The 23547-nt window shown below is 34.9% G+C and overlaps 1 pseudogene; it reads right to left on the bottom strand.

The window, feature by feature from the left end:
* Positions 1-15631: 15631 nt before the first annotated feature.
* LOC131941306 (small ribosomal subunit protein eS17-like) lies at positions 15632-16481 on the bottom strand (annotated as a pseudogene).
* Positions 16482-23547: the final 7066 nt, after the last annotated feature.

Raw genomic sequence — 23547 nt, 5'->3', positions numbered from 1 at the left:
ATTACCAACTCACTCCTTTCTAAATGAACGATAATGGTTGAGTTCATGTCGGCGGTCATCGATACAAAGTTGATCGTTGTAAAACGTAGCCCAAGGTACCGTGTGTAGTATTTCATTTTGCTAGGCTGTAATACAGACATGTAATTCACGGATTTAGTTTGTCTCGCTACCTTGTCTACTGAATGGTGTTATTATCACAATTCAGTATGTACCATTTTTTAACCTTTCTTATTTTTTTTTTTTTTTTATTTTTTTTTTTTTTTTTTTTTTTTTTTTACTTTTATTTGCAATTAAAACAAGTACATCAACATCAAATTTTCTAACATAATTTTGAACTCCAAATGAAAACGAAAGGTTCTGCAAATGTACATAATGAATATTTACATGATGTCATGTATTTGATTATAAAAAAAATTTGCAAAGGATGACAGTAAAAGGGGTGAAGGTCAAATGAAAGTGTCAGAAGTCTGGGTGGGGAGAGGAAAGGAAATTTTTCAGAGAGGGTCAATGGGACAGTGAAGCATTTTCTATGTAGGGAAACAACTTAAGTTGACTAGTTGAAAGGGGGTTGTAGTGGTCGCATTGAGTTTTCAAAAGGTTGCAGTGTGAAAGATGAGGGGAAAGAGACAAGATTTAGAACTTTAAATAAGTTCTGGATATTGATGTTGCGGTGGGTGGTGGGGTCGTTGGAACAGTTAAAGGGATTGTGGGTTTATCATGTCTGGGGGTAAAGTGGATAGAGGGGGAGAGAGGAGGGGGTCGATTTTTTTTTATTTTTATTTTTATTAATTCAATTGTTTTAAACCTTTAAATCAGTAATAATAATATATTTGATATATTTTACATAGCATCAAAGACATGAACAATGAACATCAATTGCATATATAATAACCTAAGGGAAAAAATAAAATGGCATAAGAACTAGATTAAAATAAGGTGTGCAAACTAGGTTTCTCTTGACTGCTTAGTTTAGTGTGCTGCGGAGTCAAAAGTTCACACTGTAGCCACCCATGGAAAGAAATAGAAACGACTGTGGGAGAAGGGTCTCTGTCAGGGGTCGGCAACCTGCGGCTCGCGAGCCGCATGCGGCTCTTTTGATGTCAAATTGCGGCTCTTTAGCTCCATGCACAAATATTAAAAATTATTTTATTTTATTTTTAAAACTCATAAAAGTATTAGTCTGCAACACTCGGTAATGAACGATATAATAATAAATATAACCAATAAACACTATATTCTATTAGAATATTTAGATACTCCCTATTTCAACGTACTTACTTGTTTTCTTTTTTCCCCCTTGTTAATCCCTAGCTCGGATTATCATCGAATGTCGTATTGTAGGGTTCTCCTTAAAAAACTAAGGTAGGCGCTTTGTACTCGCGGGATAGCCCTGGGCACCCTGCAGAGACTTAGGGCGCGCCGGATTCGATTTAGTGTGCAACTATAGCAACCCATTGTATTCATAGCCTATCGCGCTGTTTAAAATCAGTGTTACTTCCAGACTTTTTTCTCCGGGGGGGGGGGGGGCACTTGAAATTTTCGGGAGGGGGGGCGGTAGACTTTCTTCGGGGTGCGGACACTGTTAAAAGTTTATATGTTCTATATAAATTATTTAAATTTCATTTCGTTCGGGGGGGGGGGGGGGGGGAGGGGGGTGGTAGAAATTTGCCTGGAAGAAACTCTGGTCGAACCGCATCCCACTATTTTTTTACAGTATGTAGAGAAAAATTGCACCCTCCGAAATTATGATTTTTTTGCACTAACTTCTACTGGAGTGTTTTAATCAACTCCTTTAAGTTTCATGATGATCGGATGAAGGGTGTCAATCCGCAATCGACTTCTATTTTTTATATACCGTATATAGAGGAGAAGTAAACCGCGCCATGCCTGGGCGCCACTCCTGCGAATTTGAAAAACTTTTTTTCGAAGAAACCTCCCCAGGAGAATTCGCAACAACTTCCCAAAGTTTCATGGCGATCGGATGAATGGAGGAGTAATGCGTAAAAGAAAAACAGACACACAAACACACATACATAGCTTAATATATATATATATATATATATATATATATATATATATATATATATATATATATATATATATATATATATATATATATATATATATATATATATATATATATATATAAATAAATAAAAATGTTGGTGGCTCTTTAAAAACTTGGAATTTGTGTAAATTGTTACTTTTGGCTCTTCCGTCTCAAAAGGTTGCCGACCCCTGGTCTCTGTAATCACGTAATGATCTATCATGCCTCATTTAACGTGAATCCAAAAAATAGCAGTAATGTCAAGCAAACATTTTAAAAACGAAGTGTTCAAGTGTCTTGTAATATATCATTTAATTACGCTAGCAGTTTTCTCAGTCAAGTTGTGACTCTTGTTAAATCTAATATCAAATGCTTTCCAAATATAATTAAATCAATGTTTTAAGTTTTTTCCCTTGCCTACAAATTAAAGACTAATGGGAAATAACTTAAACTAAAATAATGTAAATAATTTTATTTTTGAACAAAGTATGTTTACATCATAATAACATGGTAATTCTACATAACAATTACAGACATTCAGATACATACATCATAGTGAGGTCAGCAATATGCCCAGCCGCCTTTACTTTCCCTAACGTAAGTTAGGTACCCATCCGAGTTGGGTGGATTCAGGAACTGTCTACTGACTTAAACACCGATTCGAACTCGAGACATACGGGTTGTTAATCTAGCTCTCTACCTCGTTACACTTGGGTGTGGTGGGGTTATGGATGTATGCGTTATATATAATGACTACTTCTATTACTAACATTCCAACTATAAACATGTGATACGGACGGTAACACTCTTATTTCCGACGACCCAAATAATTCCAACAAGTCCCATCATCGAAATACAACTTGAACTTTAATTAGCAATCACTAATACTAGGTCTACACCAAGAAACATGCATGCCCTTTCTCTGCAATGGCTAAATCACCAACTGTCTTCACTTCTTGGTGGTTGATTGGAGGAATGGTGTGTACTGTGGGTTCTATTTCATTGAACTGTACAAGATCATTGGACTTTCCTTATTTAGGTCATAAGTCTGTCTCTCTCTGTTTCATAAACATCAACGGCCTGAGCCTCCTGTCCATGTAAGCATATATGCCTACACGTAGTAGATTCTGATGACTGGTTTTCATATTGTTTCCATTTCACTGTTCTTTTGTTTCTATACATGTTTGTTAAAGTGTGTGTGTGTTCTTTTAGGTTGGAATTTAATCTTCTTTTGTTATTTCAAATAGATTTTAAAATTTAAGTCACAACCTTACCATATAAGCAAGTCCAAAATCAACATACTAAATGTAACATGATTATGTATATTGCCAGATGACATTTATGATATTATTTTTTAAGCTTTGGCCTGATAAACTTAAGTATTTTAATGGTTATGCTTTTATTGAGTAAAACTACTTAGTTCAATATTTTAAGCTGATGCTAATGGTGTGGCACAAGTCATTTTAGCACCAATGTACGGGGTATTTTGAGAATGTAATAATTAGTACTTAAATACTGTCCAAGCAGAAAATATTACTTTCATTAAAAGACTAATTGTTGGGTGAATGTAATCAATGTGTCTGAATGCATATAGGTTTGAAAAAAAAATCTGCTCATGAAATTATAGACACCAAGAAAGAAGAAGCAAGTATATACACATCAAGAGGCCAGTGAGTAAAAAACTTGCACACAAGGTTCACGAGCTTAAATTTTTTTCTACGGTAAACAAAACAAGTTCAGTCAACTAACAGTTTCTAACATTGAGAGAGTAGTTCAGGTGAAATGATAGTGCTGCAATCGTCTTCGTATGTATTTTTGGCTTGTTTGAGCAAAGTGTAACAATTGTACATAAACACAATTCGTAAAGAGTTTACTGGTTATTTTCACCAACTACAAGAAACATGACAATAAGAAAACGGACGAGTAGGTCCACTGTTGACACCACACCACATTGCTTCATACACTGCTTCGTTCACACACTTGTTTTCACGCTAGCACACCACTTTCAAGGGGAGGCCACTCTCACACACACACTCTCTCCGTACGTACACATTTTCGTTATAGACATCTACGTTTTCTATTAGATCCATACATAAGTAAACCTGCTTAAATGAATGACAGTAAACTGCATTTCAAATATAGGTATTGATGTTTTAAGCAGAGGCTTAGCGACCCTTCCCGTCGCCCGGGGACAAACTTTCAAATTGGCGCCCCCCTCGAGAGCAAACTTTAGATTTGCACCCCCCTCAAACTTTCGATTTGCACCCCCCCCCCCCCTTCAAACTTTCGATTTGCATCCCCCCCCCCCCAAAAAAAAAAACTATTTATAATGCGAAATGCAGCTAAAATGACATTTTAATTTGTTTTTACAACCCATTTTGGCGCCCCCTACGGTCGGCGCCCGGGGACATATGTACCCCCGGCCCCCACCCCATCGCTACGCCTCTGGTTTTAGGTCTGTATCAGTCCTCACAAGCCGACGATGAAAACTGTAATACAAAAGCGGCAGAAAATTACATGTCTGGGGCCAAAAAATTATATATATATATATATATATATATATATATATATATATATATATATATATATATATATATATATATATATATATATATATGTATATATATATATATATATATATATATATATATATATATATGTATATATATATATATATATATATATATATATATATATATATATATATATATATATATATATATATATATATATATATATATAATATTTTTTAAATAAAAAACAGCTTTTATTTTACTTTGTTAGTATTATCTTTTAACTTAGTTTACATATACAATTATTGTGTTATTAATATTATAAGTAGTATATTAGGTCACTTTTGGGTCGCAGGCGCAGGCGCTGGGTGAGCAGGAGCAGGAGCAGGAGCAGGAGCAGGAGCAAAGGATATATAGGAAAATACTCCCCCATCCTGGGACAATGACATATAGTAAAATACTCACCCACCAGGCGCAGCCTGCCGCAGCCTGGGACAATGAGATATAGTAAAATACTCCCTGGGGGAGCAGGAGGTACACCGACATATAGCAAAATACTCACCCATCTGGGTGAGGGTGGGTGAGCAGGTGGCGCAGCCTGGGATAACGAGATATAGGAAAATACTCACCCACCTGGGTGAAGGTGGGTGAGGGTGGGTGAGCAGCCTGGGACAATGAGATATAGTAAAATACTCACCCACCCTAGGGTGGGTGAGCAGGTGGGGGAGTAGGTCAGTAGGTCACCACCGGTGACTTTGTGACGTAATTAGTAACATTATGACGTAATCATTGACCTAATCAATAAAAATTATTGATTTGTACTTTAGAGTGATTAGATTGAATGATATGTATGCTAATGTCATATGATATTTAGTTTTTACGTCATTATTTTGGTGAACTTTAAATGTAGACATTTTAAACGGTGTGTCATTTGACACGACGTTGTTGTTTTTTAAAACTTGAAGTTTATAATCTTAAGCAAATTTTTACTAAGGTGATCAAAAATTAAGATGACAATGTAAGGTATAGAAAAAGAAAATACATTGAGTGGTAAAAATAAAAACTTGTCATTAGACGTAGTGTATTATGTATAAGTAAACTTTCTTAAAAATTAACGAAGTTCAAGTCAAAAAGAAGTTTGATGAAAACTGTAATACTAAAGCGAACATGGGGAGGTAATCTGCTGCAAGACTAAGACATATATTCGTCTTCCTTCTAGGTTCATTGCCTTTTTTGGTTGAGGTTAAACATCGCCATGTTTTCAAATATCGCGATGTACGTCACGTTCTCTCCCCTCTTACCTAGTAATCGCTTCCTCTACCCATTGTTTACAACACGCTTACAAAGAAAAAATATCCCACCCTCTACTTGAGACATAAAATACAAAAGTGTATTGTGCCTTGACGTCACAGGAAACAAAAACGGTAGCGTCTAATGTTGTTAACCCTTGTCTTCCTAAATTATTTTTTAACTTGTTAAAGAAATTGACTGTTTAGTTAAGGAATCTGACGCGAATTTTTTTTTTTTCACAAGGGACGATACTCGTGTGTGTAGACAAGTCTGTTCTAATTTTAGAACAGTTGTCTTTCCTCTCGTTTCTCTATTAGGGAAGCCGTAAGGGGAAGACACGCGACACGTCTTTTAAAATGTAAACAACCGTGCACGGGGTACACTTAAAATAAACCCCGCTGCGAAAATGACAATGGCATGGTGACCCTTTTTGGAAAACACGCTTTCATGTAAATAAAATAAGAGTCGCTTTTGTTGTCGCCATGATAATGTATACCTATAAGTTCTCTCCGCCATTACCGACCTAGTATGAATTTCGCGCGCGCGCGCATGTGTGTGTGTGTGTGTGTGTGTGTGTGTGTGTTTGTGTGTGTGTGTGTGTGTGTATGTATATCTCAAAAAAGCGTATCATGTCAACACCTGGGCAACAAGTCATAGTCAAAAAGGCCTAATTCATTACAGATCTATAGGAAATCCCTCTTTACATGTACTTACGTTAGGGGGAGTAAACTCATTTGAATAAAAAAAAAAAAACGTATTTAAATATATAGAGTTATAGAACCTTAACCCCGCATACCTACGTACCAACGCATCAAGTCGCCCTGTCGCCCATTAAAAAACACGAACCTACCGAGACTTCGTTTCGTCTCAAAACCTGACTTAACGGTGGTTGAAAGAAAATTCCGACCCTTAAATATATTTTTGTTTTCGCTGACCCTCGCTATAAGCGAATAGTTACAACCATTAATCTTTCATACATAGCAAGGGACGGTTCGCAGGACATGTGGAAACAAAATTTTTTAATTTGATCAAAGAATGACCGGGCGTACGATATGTGAACATAGTTCATGTACAGCTGAAGTCTAATGAAAAAAGCCGAGAGCCGTGACTAATTACAGCACCAGCTGTCGCCACACTTAACGCGGAGAGGGACTTAATGGTTTCGATTAATTACCTGTTGTGATCGCTTCAGTGAGTCCGCTATTAAGCAACCACGGGGAGCGCCGGTGAGGCTCACGGGCGGATCGATAAGTACAAGCTGTCGCTAATAAGTAACAGCTGTGGTTAAATGGATGTTATACACAATGACACTTTCTAGTACACGCTAGTGTTAGTCTTTTATTTCAAACGGCGTACAACAAAGAAATTAAAAGCAAACTAATTAAAATGAATTTCAAACAAATAAATTATACAAAGTAATTAAATTAAACAACAAGTAAACAACAATTAAAAATAAAATTTAAAAATAATAATTTAAAAAAATTTTAAAAATTTAAAAAAAAAATTAAAATCAAATTACGTAACTCGTTAATAATAATTAAACTAATTATAAAATTAAATTAAAAATTTAAAAATTTAAAAAATTAAAATCAAATTAATTAAAATGAATTTCAAACAAATAATAAATTAAAATAATTACGTAACTCGTTAATAAAAATAATTAAAAAGTAAAAAAAAAAAAAAAAAAAAAAAAAAAATAATCAAATTACGTAATTCGTTAATAAAAAATTACACAATATAAACAAAGTAATTAAATTAAACAACAAGTAAACAAACAAATTAAACAAAATAAAAATACAATCAAAGTAATTAAATTACGTAACTCGATAATAAAAATTAATTAAAATTTAAAAACTCAAACAAATAATCAAATTACGTAACTCGTTTATAAAAATTAATTAAAATTTTTAAAACTCATTAAAACTAATTAAAAAACACATTAAAATTACGTAACTCGATAATAAAAATTAATTAAAAATTTAAAAACTCATTAAAACTAATTAAAATATACATTAAAATTACGTAACTAGGTCAAAAATTAATTAAAATTTAAAAAACTCATTAAAACTAATTAAAAAACACATTAAAATTACGTAACTAGGTCAATGATTACGTCATAATGTTACTAATTACGTCACAAAGTCACCGGTGGTGACCTACTGACCTACTCCCCCACCTGCTCACCCACCCTAGGGTGGGTGAGTATTTTACTATATCTCATTGTCCCAGGCTGCTCACCCACCCTCACCCACCTTCACCCAGGTGGGTGAGTATTTTCCTATATCTCGTTATCCCAGGCTGCGCCACCTGCTCACCCACCCTCACCCAGATGGGTGAGTATTTTGCTATATGTCGGTGTACCTCCTGCTCCCCCAGGGAGTATTTTACTATATCTCATTGTCCCAGGCTGCGGCAGGCTGCGCCTGGTGGGTGAGTATTTTACTATATGTCATTGTCCCAGGATGGGGGAGTATTTTCCTATATATCCTTTGCTCCTGCTCCTGCTCCTGCTCCTGCTCCTGCTCACCCAGCGCCTGCGCCTGCGACCCAAAAGTGACCTAATATACTACTATTATATACACATTTAAAGACTGGCTATCAATAAAAAAATGTTAATTACAATTATTCGAAACCCCACTCCTCGCTTAGTATCGAATGTTATTCTTCTCTCTTTTCTATTCGTCAATTTATGTCGGCCTAAATATTCCCTTATATAATTCCCATCAAATTCTGACATAAACAAGTAATGTCTACACTCAACACATCGGTAGAAGTGGGAAAAAAAATCAACAACTCAGTGAATCTTCGGGACTTCTTCGTGTTTGTCTCCCCTCCCCTAACTCACATCCAACAAAAGTAACACACATCTTACCAGTGGCGGAACTAGAAAAAAAGGGCCACCCCGCAAAAAAAAATTCTGGCCCCCCATATATATATATATAATATATGTATATGTATATATATATAAATATATATATATATATATATATATATATATATATATATATATATATATATATATATATATATATATATATATATATATATATATATATATATATATATATATATATATATATATACAAACACAGAATATAAACATTGGATAGTCATTTCTGACCTGATCGGGTTTTCAAAAAAACATGTTTTTTTTTTTTTTTTCAATTTAAACAAATTACAACATGTCATGTGTTTGAGTGCATTAGTCTGTTTTGAATTATTTATTTTTTAGATTTAGAACACCTTTTGTTTTTTTTTTTTTATTATATAAATTATATAATTATATACTTATAATACAACATTTTGTATGAGAATACAACTTGTATATCAAAATTAAGCCTTTTTTCGGTAATTCAAAGAATACCTTTCAACTGGACGCAAGTAATTACTGATTGCAATGTGCTGGATATTATTTGTATGCCACATCATGCTTTGTTATGGTTGTGCATCTGTTAAAGTGAACCTCGTCCCCTTGAACCTATGCTCAAATAGTGACAGAGGAATCAGAGTTGTTTGTTTGTGTCCAAACATAGAATTGATTGGTTGGCTAAATCAGGTTTACCGATCAGATGCTGGCCACGTTAAGGCTGGGAACGGAACCCGACATTCGTGAGCTCCACTCTACTCACTCCAGTGTGTGGGTTGTGTGGCTGTCACTCAAGGGTCATTGACCTTTTCTGAAGAATATTCAATATATTTGCTGTAAAATACTGCCTACCCTCTAGTCTTAGCCGGTCAAAAGAATATAAAGCTTGAAAGCTTTGTATGTGTAATGGTTTCTCGTGTTATGTTTATTTTTATGGTTTTTTTTTTGTATTTTTATTATTTGTTTTCAATATATTTCCTTTTTTGTGCTATGTCAATCTTTAGTATGTATTTTTTAAAATAATAATTAAGAGAAGTAATTGCTTTTTTAATTTGTTTAGTACAATATATATTAAAAAGAGCATATGAGCACCCAGATACAACCATTTAAAAAAGGGAAATAAGTCATGGAAGTGTTTTGAACGTTTGCCTATCTTTCACACTAAAGCTCATGCATATACATTTTTAGCGAAATTTCAAAAAAAAGAAAAATTGCGTTTAATAATGCGTCATTTCTGGATGGATGAAAGTCGTATCTCCTCCTCAACGAAGCAATATCGAGTTCCAAAAGCAAATATGTTAAGCAAGTTCCAATGATGATTGTGAGCCAAAAAAAAAATCCGGAATACCTTCCTGGATTTCCCGGAAAAGCCAAAAAAACCTCGAACAAATGCAGTTTTTGCTCCATATCTCGACAACCAGACCACTTAGCGACTTGAAACATTTACCAATCGATTCCTGCCATAATTTAGACCAATATTGCCGAAGAAAGTTTTCAAAAATATCATTTCGTTCTGTCACAAAAAATTAATTAAGAACATTTAAACTGAGCATCGTGTAGGTTTTTAGCGCAAACGCTGAGGTTCGAAAGGATTTTACCATAACGAATGAGCGGAGGTTCGAAAGGATTTTTACGTAGGTCTGTAAATTCTAAAAAAATAATTAAGGAAATTGCGCTTAAATTGTCACTAGACTTTTTATTAACTTGTTTTACGCAACAGCATGTGTTAGCTACTGTATAACATCACTACTGTAGTAGATATGTTTGTTACTTACAAAAGCTTATACCGTTAAGTCAAAAATGCAAGAAAATTTTTTTTTTTTTAACTAAAAAAAATTTATTATGGTCGCTTATGGGCCCCTAAAAGGCGTGCCCCCCCCCCCCCCCCTGCATTGCGGGGTCTGGCGGCACTGTAGTTCCGCCCCTGCATCTTACAAAGCACATAACGAACCATTCAGGACACGCATCACTGCCCTTGTATTCTAATCTCAACTCTCTCTATAATTTAATCGCTCAGTCCCCATGACCCCTACAATTATAGTTATATATTTCCTTATTTATTTCCGTAATACATTGCATTCCCTTATCATTAGTCATCACCCACGGATTCCCTCGCTGTTCATAATGTAAAATAAATTATTCTTTGATGTCGCTTACATCCATATCTTAAATTGTATTTTTGATTTGTAAGACATATTTTTAATTACATACTAGAACACATATACACTTGTTGATTTCATATGTTTTATTAATTTACAAAAGTATTTAACCACAATTATTTGAATTTTTCATTTAAGAACATAATAACTGCAATCCATCTGCTCTATTAAAATGCTGTCCCCGTGGTTAGTATATGTGGAAAATTCAAAATAAATGTTCCAGGTCTTAAATTTTCGGACGGGGTTTCTTAAGCTAAGTGTGACCTGAATATAAACAATATTAGAACTAGTCATCTGCTAAATTCATCTAATTAAATAGACTGAATTATCAGACCGTTGGTGTTGTTTATGTAACAAAGTGGGTTAGATTACATGAGCTGAGCTGAGCTGATCTAAAGTATATTATTTAAAAAATGCATGTATTTAAAGGCTTGTTAGTAATAGTTAATTCCCATGTACATTTATAATAGAGCTAAGGGAAACGACTATAGATTCGATTACTATATGTGTGCAAAATAAGGTATAACATAAATATATAAGACATTCAATGTAAATTGTGAAATTGCAAGTGCAATGTAATCATGAAATATAAAAATGTTTTAACATTATATGTTGTTTGGAGATTAGATTTATCAACAGACACAACTCGAATATGAAAACCGAAAGAATAATTAAATGAAGGATCACATGACATAGGAATTCATCCAATTCATAGCATTTTCCTTCCTTCGGCATAGTGGTTACAAAAATATATTTACTTTTTTTTACTTCAAACACAAATGTGTAAGTACTGAACTGCGATACAACAGCAATCATTAGTAATTGGTAACGACAAAATGTAATGTAAAATTTTAATAACAAGGATGTAGCATACAATAAACGTATGCGTACAATTATGATGCTGACAAGAGTAGCATAACAAAAAAAGCTATTCGCTAGTCATATCTTGATAACTGAGCTTAATTAAACGACCACATCATGAGCAGTGCCGGCGCCAGGTTATTTAGCGCCCTAGGCAAAACGTATTAAAATGCACACTTTCCCACAAACTAATTACTAAAACATATATTAATGAGAGTTCAAACTCAATAATCGGCCAAAGATCATGTACTGTTTTCTGATGTTTTGTAGGAAATATAAAACTCATCTACAATATATAAAATACATTTCAAGAAATGAAAATTATTTCTTTTTAATAAAAAATTGTATGCAAAACTATGTATTTCGTGTATTTAAATGTTTGTGATGTGCAACATAGGATCTACATTATCTACATTATTAATTAAAAAAAACATCACTGTTATTACATTTTTCATTCCTTTTCAATATAGTAATTAAAATGACATACCTCTTGTTTTATTTGTATTGTGGCAGTAATGCATTTTTTTTTTGTGAACATTAAATAGAAGTTATAAAGATCCACAAACGGTGATATGACAGTAGCAGTTCATTGAACTTTAGAGTCAAAATATCTACAACTACTCTGTTATTACAGTTCAAAGATGTTTAATTGGAAACATTAGCTTTACTAAATATCATTTGCCTGAGTGTTGTTATACAAAACGACCAAACGTAACCATAGTTCCACCTCTTTAAAGGCACAATCCAAGTAATGCTACATATAAACAGTAGCCTAAACACACGAACCCATGTAATTATCAATGAAAGACAAACCATCATTATACGCATATACACATACACTGGTTGAGCATTTAATTCATGATATATTCTGCTATATGTATCTGCCCCCTCCCTCCAAAATATCTCATGTCTTTCTCTCCCCCCCCCCCACCCCGAGAACAATATCTGGAAGAAACACTGGTTAAAAAGCGCCCAGTCCTTTTCAAAAGAGAGGGTTTTCACCAATACTTATGTATAGGTCTAATTTGAAGATGGGGCGCAAAATTGATAGTTTTTCCTGGGCACCTAAATAGATCGTTACGCCTTTGTATATAGTTAGTGTAATATAATCAAAGTTATTAATTATTACGTACTTTAAAATAATGGCGATTTCAGATTTTGCACCCGTATGGACAGCGCCCTAGGCGACCGACTAGTTCGCCTTATGGGTAGCGCCGGCCCTGTAGCTAAGGTTAATTAAACAACCACATTATGAGACCACTTTAACAGTCCACACTCGTTTTCGTAATGAATACATCAAAACAGTCAATCATTAATCATCACACAGTAGCTCAAATGACAATAACGAAACAAAAATAATACATAAACATTTTAAAAATAATACCTGTCTCATAGGATATGAAAATGCAATTGCCGTAGACCTAAAGAGGTAAATAGTATCAAATGTTTTGCTTATATGTTTAGCACTACACAGTGTAATTCTATACAACTATTTGAGTTATAAACGTATAGTAGTCGAGATAAATACGATATTCACACGTTCAAGAACTGTTCCATTACATTACTTTTGGCTTAAGTATACGTTTTTCAAAATATAGACATAAAACCAGTATATATCACATACGCTCTACTGTATCTGTCAAATGTGAGATGGTTCAGTTTGCTGTATCTGTAAAGGTTTGGGCCCATGATTTCATTAAGCCATTTAAGCCGTGGCTCAAGTGGCTCCTCTAACTGGCTCTCGCCTTACAGTTAACATGAGAGGGAGCAACTCCACTGTTGATGGTGTAAAGCGGTATTAATAAATGTTGGTATGTATGCACACATTGACAACAATTAAAACTGATGTTTAAACGAAACTCAATTGATCAGCCTTCTTCCAAACAGTAGTGTGCTATCAGTGATTTAATACTTATTAACACAATAAGCACACTCGTATCACATAAACATTTTAAATATTTATATACAAATACATTGATATTTTAACATACGAGTACCCCGACATTCGAGATTTTTCACATACAGGCTATTGATTTAAAAAAAACACATTATGTAATACACAAATCAATACACCTTCATCATATATCACGAAACTTCATTAATCCTTACGCCTAATAATAACCACATGATGTACCATTAAAGCATCAAATAAAGAAATCCTTACAGTAAATACCAACACTCAATACATAATAATCTCATAGCCAATCGATACAATGAAGTAAAACAATGAAAACTAAATCAGAACTATCAACACTTCCATTAAAGTCCTTATCAGAATAAACAATTAGCCGATACAGTAGATGTTTTCCAAAGAGTATTAATATATTTTATTTTTTTATATTTTATTTTTATTTTCTTACTGGTGTCTATTCCAAAAGCCTTAAAAAAATAAAAAATATAAATATAAATCGGACTGCATCCCCAGTCTCGACAACAACATAATCAACAATCTAGTGATGAAGAAACCGACCAACCTAATTGACCAGGTCACAACATCAATTATCTCGAAAAAAAAACATTACAATATATTGGGAATCAGAAAAAAATGCATTAAATCCTAAGCTGAATAACCACAGGCAAACATGGATAGAGATAAAAGACCAATGAAGTGGAAACAATATTAGAAACAGTCATCATAATCTGGTACGTGCATATGCTTACATAGAATGGAGGGTCATGCCGTTGATGTTGTTTATGAAACAGAGAAGTAAAAACACTGTCTTCAAGGCCCTTGGACAATTAAGTAAAAAATAACTGACATTACACACTATTCCTCTAATCAACCACCAACAAGTGAAAAAAGTTGGGGGTTTAGCCATTTGAGAGAAAAGACCTGTTGTATATTTTGTAGTGTAGACCTAGTATTAGTGATTGATAATTAAAGTTCTAGTTGTATTTCGATGATCGGACTAGTTGGTATTATTAGTGTCGTCGGAAATAAGAGTGTTCACGTCCCCGTCACATGTCTATAGTTGGAATGTTAGTAATAGAAGTAGTAATCCTATATAACGCATACATCCCTAACCCCACCACACCCAAGTTTAACGATTTTTTAAAAAAAACCGAAAGAGAAGCTAGCGGTAGAGAGCTAGATTGCCAACCCGTAGGTCTCGAGTTCGAATCGGTGTTCAATTCAGTAGACCGTCCCTGAGTCCAACCAACTCTAATGGTTACCTAACTTACGTTGGGGAAAGTAAATGCGGCTGGGCATATTGCTGACCTCACTGTGATGTGTTTATCGTGATTTATGTAATTGTTATGTAGAATTACCATGTCATTGTGATGTAAACATACATTGTTCAAAAATAAAATTCTTTACATTCTTTTAGTTTAAGTTACTTCCCATTAACTTTTAATAAGATGATAAGGGAAACAACTTAAAATTTGATTTAAAATTATGTGGAAAGTATTTGTTATATAACTCAATATTACATTTAATGTTTGATATGAAAGTAAGAGTTAGATTAAAATTACTATTATAAAAAGTCTGTCAAAAGTATATGTTTCATGAAGATTAGATTTAAAAAATGACACACCTTGAAACAGAAAACTGCTTGCGTAATTAAATGATATATTTCAAGACACATGAACACTTCGATTAAATAGTGTTCCCTGATCTGCACCGATTTTTCCCTGCTTGAATATACTCATTTTTGTATTCGCATTAAAAAATTGTACATACTGAATTGTAAAAAAACAACAGCATTCAGTGGTCAAGTGAAACTTAAACAAATTCCGTAAATTACATGTCTGAGCCTTAGACACGTCTTAGTTATGGTGCTTTAAAACGTACACAGTACACTTGAGTCTGCTATAGGCCTAGTAGAAAATTATGCAGATCAAGGCCAAATTTGACTCTTTTATTAGGGCTTTATTATGCTTTATTATTTCGTTATTACCAAACTAGTGCTCTACCAGCAAGGGTAGCAGTTGGTTGTAGATGAGAGAGGTTGACAAAGTTAAGAGCCTTCAACATCTCCTATGTAACTGAATCAATCTCAAGTATATCAAGTTCCAGGGCTGATATCTCAGGTACATATTTATCTCTTCTCTCTTTCTTATTCTTGAAGTTTAATAGAGGTGTTGCGAACTTTCTGGATCCTCTTGATCAAATGTGTAACAAACCCAGCAATCTTGTTCCTGAGCTTGTTGCTTGGTACAATGGCTATTTCTTCACATAATCTCTTGTTGCTTGGTACAATGGCTATTTCTTCACATACTCTTTTGTTGCTTGGTACAATGGCTATTTCTTCACATACTCTCTTGTTGCTTGGTACAATGGCTATTTCTTCACATACTCTCTTGTTGCTTGGTACAATGGCTATTTCTTCACATACTCTCTTGTTGCTTGGTACAATGGCTATTTCTTCACATACTCTTTTGTTGCTTGGTACAATGGCTATTTCTTCACATACTCTCTTGTTGCTTGGTACAATGGCTATTTCTTCACATACTCTCTTGTTGCTTGGTACAATGGCTATTTCTTCACATACTCTCTTGTTGCTTGGTACAATGGCTATTTCTTCACATACTCTCTTGTTGCTTGGTACAATGGCTATTTCTTCACATACTCTCTTGTTGCTTGGTACAATGGCTATTTCTTCACATACTCTCTTGTTGCTTGGTACAATGGCTATTTCTTCACATACTCTCTTGGTGTAAAAGTCAGCTGCGAGACTGGTGTAATATTTGTCATTAAACACTCTGGCAGCCTTTTTCACTGTTTTGGTCCTCACACGAGCCATTATGTTTCCCTCACATACTGTTACAAAAGAGATGGGAAGAAATCATACAATTTGTGTAGACGGTTTAGTTTAACTAGCCGATTTTATATTACTTTCTTTATATTAGTCATTTGTTAAAATTGCTAGTTGCTTTTTTCAAAAAAATGCAGTGTAGAAAATAATATTTGCCAAAAAAAAAAGGTTGAAAAGTCGTTTAATGTTTTACTAAGTTTAACAAGTTGTTTCACCTAACACTATTACAATAGGTAACAAAAGTAAATCAAAACACTTTGTAAAAATCATTGAAAACAAAATTAAAACAATGAAAATCACCCTAAATACTGATGCTCTTTTACCGTGAGATATTTTTGCTGTGATGTATTTCATCTTAGATTATGTGTCTTGAGTTCATGTGTGTGCTTACGAAAGAATAAAATAAAACAGTGCATGATTGTTTTCCCGATTACACATATATTTTAAAGTACTCTACTATTCAAACATATTATATTGAAACATGTATTGTATTGTGTGTACTCAGTGGCGTAACAAGGTCGGGTGTCACCCGGTGCGGCACTTAATGGTGTCACCCCCAGAGGCGTAGCGACTCTTCCCGGGGACAAACTCTCAAGTTTTCGATTTGCATTCCCCCCTCAAAGTTTCGATTTGCACCCCCCCCCCTCAAGTTTTCGATTTGCATCCCTCCCCTCAAGTTTTTCTCTATATATTTTGCTATTTTTTGCCTTGGTGTCACCCCCCTAATGGTGTCACCCGGTGAGGTCCGCACCCCCCGCCCCCCCCCTCGCTACGCCCCTGTGTGTACTTATAAAGTGGACTGGGTTAATTACAAAATGTTTACGAATACTTAAGTTTTGTCGCCGTTGTTGGTTGTCGTTCGAAATATATTATTTGAATAGCATTGGTGGTTGAATACAAGTGTCGCCGATATAGATGTATTTCTACTACCTAGTTTAGGTCTAGTCATTTTAGACTGCGTTGTGTGCTGGCTCGTTGAATGGATGCAGCTTTTAAGGTGTGCTTTTAGCGATGTATTTGTTGTAAAGAAAGAGTCTGGCGCCTCACAGTGTGAACACTGTGTTATTGAAAATTATAAAATAAAATAAAACATTAAACAGTTATAAGGTATTTTATCCTACATTAAAACGTCAAAGCTGGGCAATTAATTCAACTCATTATTAGTGCTAGCTAAAAGTTTGGCATCAAGTTTTAACATAACGTTATTTATTTGCTTTTGTATAATACATATTAGATGCACAATAACACAGAAATGTGTCATTTTTCATGTAATGTCTATAGTCCAATGGCTTTGCAAAACACATTAATTTTTATTCTTTTTTATGTATCCACAACCGGTCTATTAAACCTAGGTGTATCAAAAAGTTATCAGACCTTTAGATGGTTTTGTTATGTAGAGCATCTATATTATCCTCCTTATTGTGCACTGTTGCCTTAGTGAGTTTAGTCCCTGATGTTGTCTGATGTTTTCATTATTTTACATCCCATAACCCCACCGCCCGACCTTGTGCCTTGCAGGATTGTTATACATTAAATTCCAACACTAGAAAATACTTCTTTGATCACGTTGATGAAACTTACATGGACCTCATCTTTTGTTATACGATCCGTATACAATATTTACAATTACAGTCATGAGACAACTCATTTCTAGGAGTCTAATCCGTCTCTGGAGGTCTGTATTGTGTATCCCTGCTTTACATCTATGTAGGCTTCTGACCATCCAAAAAGTTTCCTAACTAGCACCAATAATATCCGTAGATTGTCCCGTAATTTTGACTTCAATAGCCTATACTACCGGGGGATGACAACAGTACATTCCTAATATAATGTTATTTGTATATGTAGTACAAGCAAGCACTATTATAAATGTTAACATAGAGAGTTGAACAGTATTTCCAACTATTGTTGTCAGAACCCACATACAGATTATTGTCACCTAAGTTGTGATCATGTTTATTAACCATGTCTGATTTCATTCAACCATCACATGGTTGGATGAGTTCACATTCCTGCTAAATTAGCAGTATCAATAGCGTTGATTACTATTGTTAGTTGGTTCTGACACATGAGAAATAAAAACATAAATCGTTCAAACAAAAATTATCATTAACTGTTTTTTTTACAATCATAATTTATATGACACATATATATGTATATTATAATTACATGTATATTAGTACAATTGATTACGTCAATGTCAACAGTGAACAAAAAACGCAAATTACTTCATTATAAATAACAATTTAATATAAACACGTCTGTGTTTCTTTCTAGTTTCTTATACAAATAAAGTTTGGGCAACGATTTACATATCGTCGACAACCTATATAATGGGTTATTTTTGTTTGTCTTTATAGCATACTCGTATGTTCATATCTTTAAGAATGTTAAATACTACACCGAACAGTTATATTATTTATTTAAACGTTTAAAATAAACCATGTATTAAACAAAACAATTAATAAATTAAAAAAAAAAACTTACTTAGTAATTACATATCTGCAGACAGCATGCACTGGTCAGTGTTCAGCAACTGCAGCAAGATGACCTCCCGACACTGTGATATGCAGACATTGTATGACACCTGTGTTTGAAATGGATAAGGACAAAACTGGACAGGAGAAAACGAAATAATCCAGAAATCACATCAAATATTTAGACTCTACAATATTTGTTCTAATTAAGACTGGAAACAAAATGTATTTTACTGATAACGTTGAGGAGACCACAACACTGTTGGCTGAATTAGGTCTAGCAGTGTACACTGAATGTATACATAGTGTTGTTGTTGCAGGCTATTGTGTCGTATCCCTAACTGAAACATTGGTCACGTTATTTTGTATGTTAGGAAAACAAAAATGATGTAGCACTCCAGATATTGGAAGTCATAAAAATGTGATACTGAACCAAGTATAAGATCCATTACTTAAGTATGATTTGGCGTTTTAAAGGGTTCTCAAATTATCTTGTCCCCACATAAATAAATTAAAGTACCACTTCCGTTTTAAGGTTGATATAACTCGGGGGCAAACAATATAGTGTGTATGTGTGTGTGTGTGTGTGTGTGTGTGTCAGAGGCGTATCGAGGGGGGGGGGCATATGTCCCCGGGCGCCGACCTCAGGGGGGCGCCAAATTGAGAGTTTGAGGATGGGGTGCAAATGAAAAGTTCGAGGGGGGTGCTGCAAATCGGAAGTTTGAGGGGGGGGGGTGTGTAAATGAAAAGTTCGAGGGGGGGTGCAAATCGAAAGTTTGTCCCCGGGCGCCGGGAAGGGTCACTACGTCTCTGGTGTGTGTGTGTGTGTGAAATTTGAATGTAGGTACTTTTGTTATCAGTTTTTAGAGACCTAAATTTGAGTACGCTAACAGGAGTATCGCCCCCTAGGCGCTCAGATTATCAGGTTTGGTATTCATTCGACAGCTCCTGCGACACAGCTGATTCTAAGCCGTAAAGGTAACGTCCTATTTTAATTCACAATAAGTAGCTAGTATTATGGGCTAGTATTGTAAGATACACAATAAGTAGCTAGTATTATGGACTTGTATTGTCAGATAATTAATGAGCCCTTGTCGGGCAGGAGCTCGCATGATTTCTTACTTCAAAGGTCCACAGTTCGGTCCAGTAGGGGTCATCCATAAATGACTTCACTCTGTTTTGACAAGTTTTATCTCCCCCCTCCCCTCCGTCACACGTAGTCACAAATGGTCAGACCCCCATCCCCTAAAATGACGTCACAGAAAATGTTTGGCCGGTGATTTCATTAAGCCATTATGGCAGCCATGTGAGATGGTTGTATTTGCTGTATCTAAAAAGGTTTGGGCCCATGATTTCATTAAGCAATTTAAGCTGTGGCTCAAGTGGCTCCTCTAACTGGCTCCCGCCTTACAGTTAACATGAGAGAGAACAACTCTACTGTAGTCAACTCCACGGTATCAATAAATGAAGTTATGTATACACATTTAGAACAACTTAAACTGTTGTTTTGAATAAAACTCAATTGATCATCCTGCGTTCTACCATCATAGATGTGTGCTATTAGTGATTTACTTACTTACTTAATCCTCATCACTCCCTGTGGAGTATAGGGCAACAACAAATCTCCGCCATTCCACCCTGTCCTGGGCGAGCCACTTTAGTTCATGCCAGGTTTTGCCAGTAGCCTGTACTTCTTCTTCCATCTCCCTCCTCCATGTTCCCAGTGGTCTTCCTCTACTTCTCTTTCCGGGTGGGTTCCACTTCAGCGCCATGTTGGGGAGTCTTTTTTTGCTCATGCGTAGGACATGGCCCAGCCATCTCCATCTCCTCGTTCTAACTTCTGAGACAATTTCGTTTAATCCTGTCCTTCGCCATATTTCCTTGTTCGGGACTTTGTCGTCCCACTTTATCCTGAGGATGCGTTGGAGGGATCTTCTTTCAAAGCCTCTGAGTCGGCTGTCTACTTTCTTGTTTAGTTTCCATGACTCTGCAGCATAGAGGAGTACAGAACGTACATTAGACTTATAGATCCTTATTTTAGTTCTCTGCTGCAGTGAGGATGATTTCCAGATCTTAGCGAGTCTGTTGAAAGCTTGTGCTGCCATTGCTATTCTGGTGGCAATTTCTTTCTCCATGCTGCCATTTGCTGATATATAGCTGCCGAGGTACTTAAAGTCTTCGACCTCTTCTAGCTCTGCTCCATTCGCAAAGGTCTTGAGAGCACTTTTGGTTTTTATTTTCATTAGTTTGGTTTTTCCGGAGTTTATCTTTAGCCCAACGCTTTTGGCAATTTGCTCTATTCTTGTGGTTTTCGCTTGGATGTCTTTTTGGGCATGTGAAAGCAAAGCCAAGTCATCAGCAAAGTCACAGTCCTCTAGGTGGTTGGTAAGTTCCCAAACAATTCCTCTTGGCTTATCCTCAGTGGCTCTTCTCATAATCCAGTCTATTACCACCAAAAAGATGACAGGTGAGATGACACAGCCCTGTCTGACTCCTGTTTTTACCTTGAACCATTCACTTTGCTGATTTTCGTGTCGCACACAGCATTGGTTATCATAGTACATGTCCTTAAGTATGTTTATGACTTTTCCTGGAAAGCCATATAGCTCTAGTATCTTCCATAATGATGGATGGTGGATGCTATCAAATGCTTTCTCGAAATCTATGTAGTTGATGTAGAGAGACGAATTCCACTCCAGGGACTGTTCCACTATAGTGCGCAAGACAAATATTTGGTCGTTACATGACCTGTTGGCCCTGAAGCCAGCTTGTTCTTCACGAAGGATCCCATCAATTCCTTTTCTCATTCTTTGTAATAGGACTCTGCAGAAGACTCTTCCTGGTACTGACAGAAGATTAATGCCTCTCCAGTTCTCACAAACATTAAGGTCGCCCTTTTTGGGTAATTTGATAATGATTCCCCGTTTCCATGAATCTGGGACTTTTTCTTCATCCCATACTTTGTTGAAGATCCCTGATAGAGTTTCTGCACCTATTTTTGGGTCTGCCTTTAGCATCTCCGCAGTGATTCTGTCCTCTCCTGGAGCCTTATTGCTTTTTGTTTTTTGGATAGCTTCTATTATTTCTTGTTCTAGGATGGGTCCTCTATACATTTCAAAATGTATGTTCATGTCAGTGAAGTCAGCAGTTTCTTCTGGGTCTGGTCTGTTTAGGGTCTCTTCGAAGTATTCAGCCCATCTTTTCAATTGATGTTTCTCCGTTGTAAGAACTTTCCCGTTTTTGTCCTTGATAGTAGATGATCTATTTGCTATTCCTCCTGTTAGTGATTTAATAGGTATTAAAAATTTTAATATATATATATATATATATATATATATATATATATATATATATATATATATATATATATATATATATATATATATATATATATTCGTAAAAAAATACAATACCCATTTTTAAATCAGTGTATTCAAAATACAGTGGTACTTCAACATATGAGTGCTTCGAAATTCGAGATTGTTCAAATATTTTATAATTGGCTGTAGAGACATTTGAGATACGAGTAACTGAAGTTGTGGAATTAACGATTCGAAGAAAAAAAAAACATGTCAAAAACATTGCAAATGCATTGTGTATCGAACTATTGACAGTTGTACAACTCAATTGTAGAATAAAAATTCTTAAACGAAGGATACAACAAACATTATCGTGCAAAAATATATGTATACATATGTACATTCTGAATTAAAAAGTGGAGATAGTGAGGAAAGCCTGGAGAAAAGTGAAACGACCACCGAAGAGAAAACAGTGACGCAAATTAAGCGAAATTAATAAAACATGATAAAGTAACATTTAGGTTTCATTATGTTCGGTGAAGTATAACGTTAAGCGACCGAACAATTTTAGCATTAACTGTGAGTGAGTGAATGAAGTGAAGCGCCACCGCCTATCTCATCCCCCCCTACACAGGGCCTACACCTCCACCAGCATCTTTTGTGAGCTCAAGTATGTTGATTTTCTAGGTAACTACGCTTTATAAAAACCAGATTATATAATTGCATTATCATTTGATGTTTTATTAAACACCATTTTTTTATTTATAGATACACAATTATTCTTTTTAAAACACTTAACGAAACAATCGTGGTTGCATTTGGAGACACAGCGGATACTTGGCATTTTAATGTATTTCTTCAATGACGAAATCGCTTTGATATACGAGCAGTTTGACGTACGAGCTATGCTACAGAAGGAATTAAAATCGTATTTCAAGGTAACACTATTAAACATAAAAGACATTCTACAACAGCGTTGAACAAATCTAGAATTCTAAAATCTAATATTAGTAGTTTAATTTCTACCAATGTGTTCTTTATAAAAACTAAGGGAGACAACTTTGTTTTAGTCCTTAAAATTGTTTAAGTTTAGCAAATTTCATTTTTTGCATAAAGATAAACATGTTAACAATTTTACATTTTTATTTTTCGTAGATCTTCTAAAACAATGCAATATATTTTATTCTCTAACCTCTACTTTTTCCCAAAAACGTTTATATTTTTTTTGACATTAAATGCCACAAAAGCCTTATGATTCGTTTTATACAAACTAATGAT

Source organism: Physella acuta, unplaced genomic scaffold (genome assembly GCF_028476545.2).
Source record: "Physella acuta isolate Inbredline_101_S28 unplaced genomic scaffold, ASM2847654v3 ptg000002l, whole genome shotgun sequence".
In the NCBI taxonomy this organism is placed as follows: Eukaryota; Metazoa; Mollusca; class Gastropoda; family Physidae; genus Physella; species Physella acuta.
Note: the sequence above shows the minus strand (reverse complement) of the source record. Positions and strands in the feature narration are given on the sequence as shown.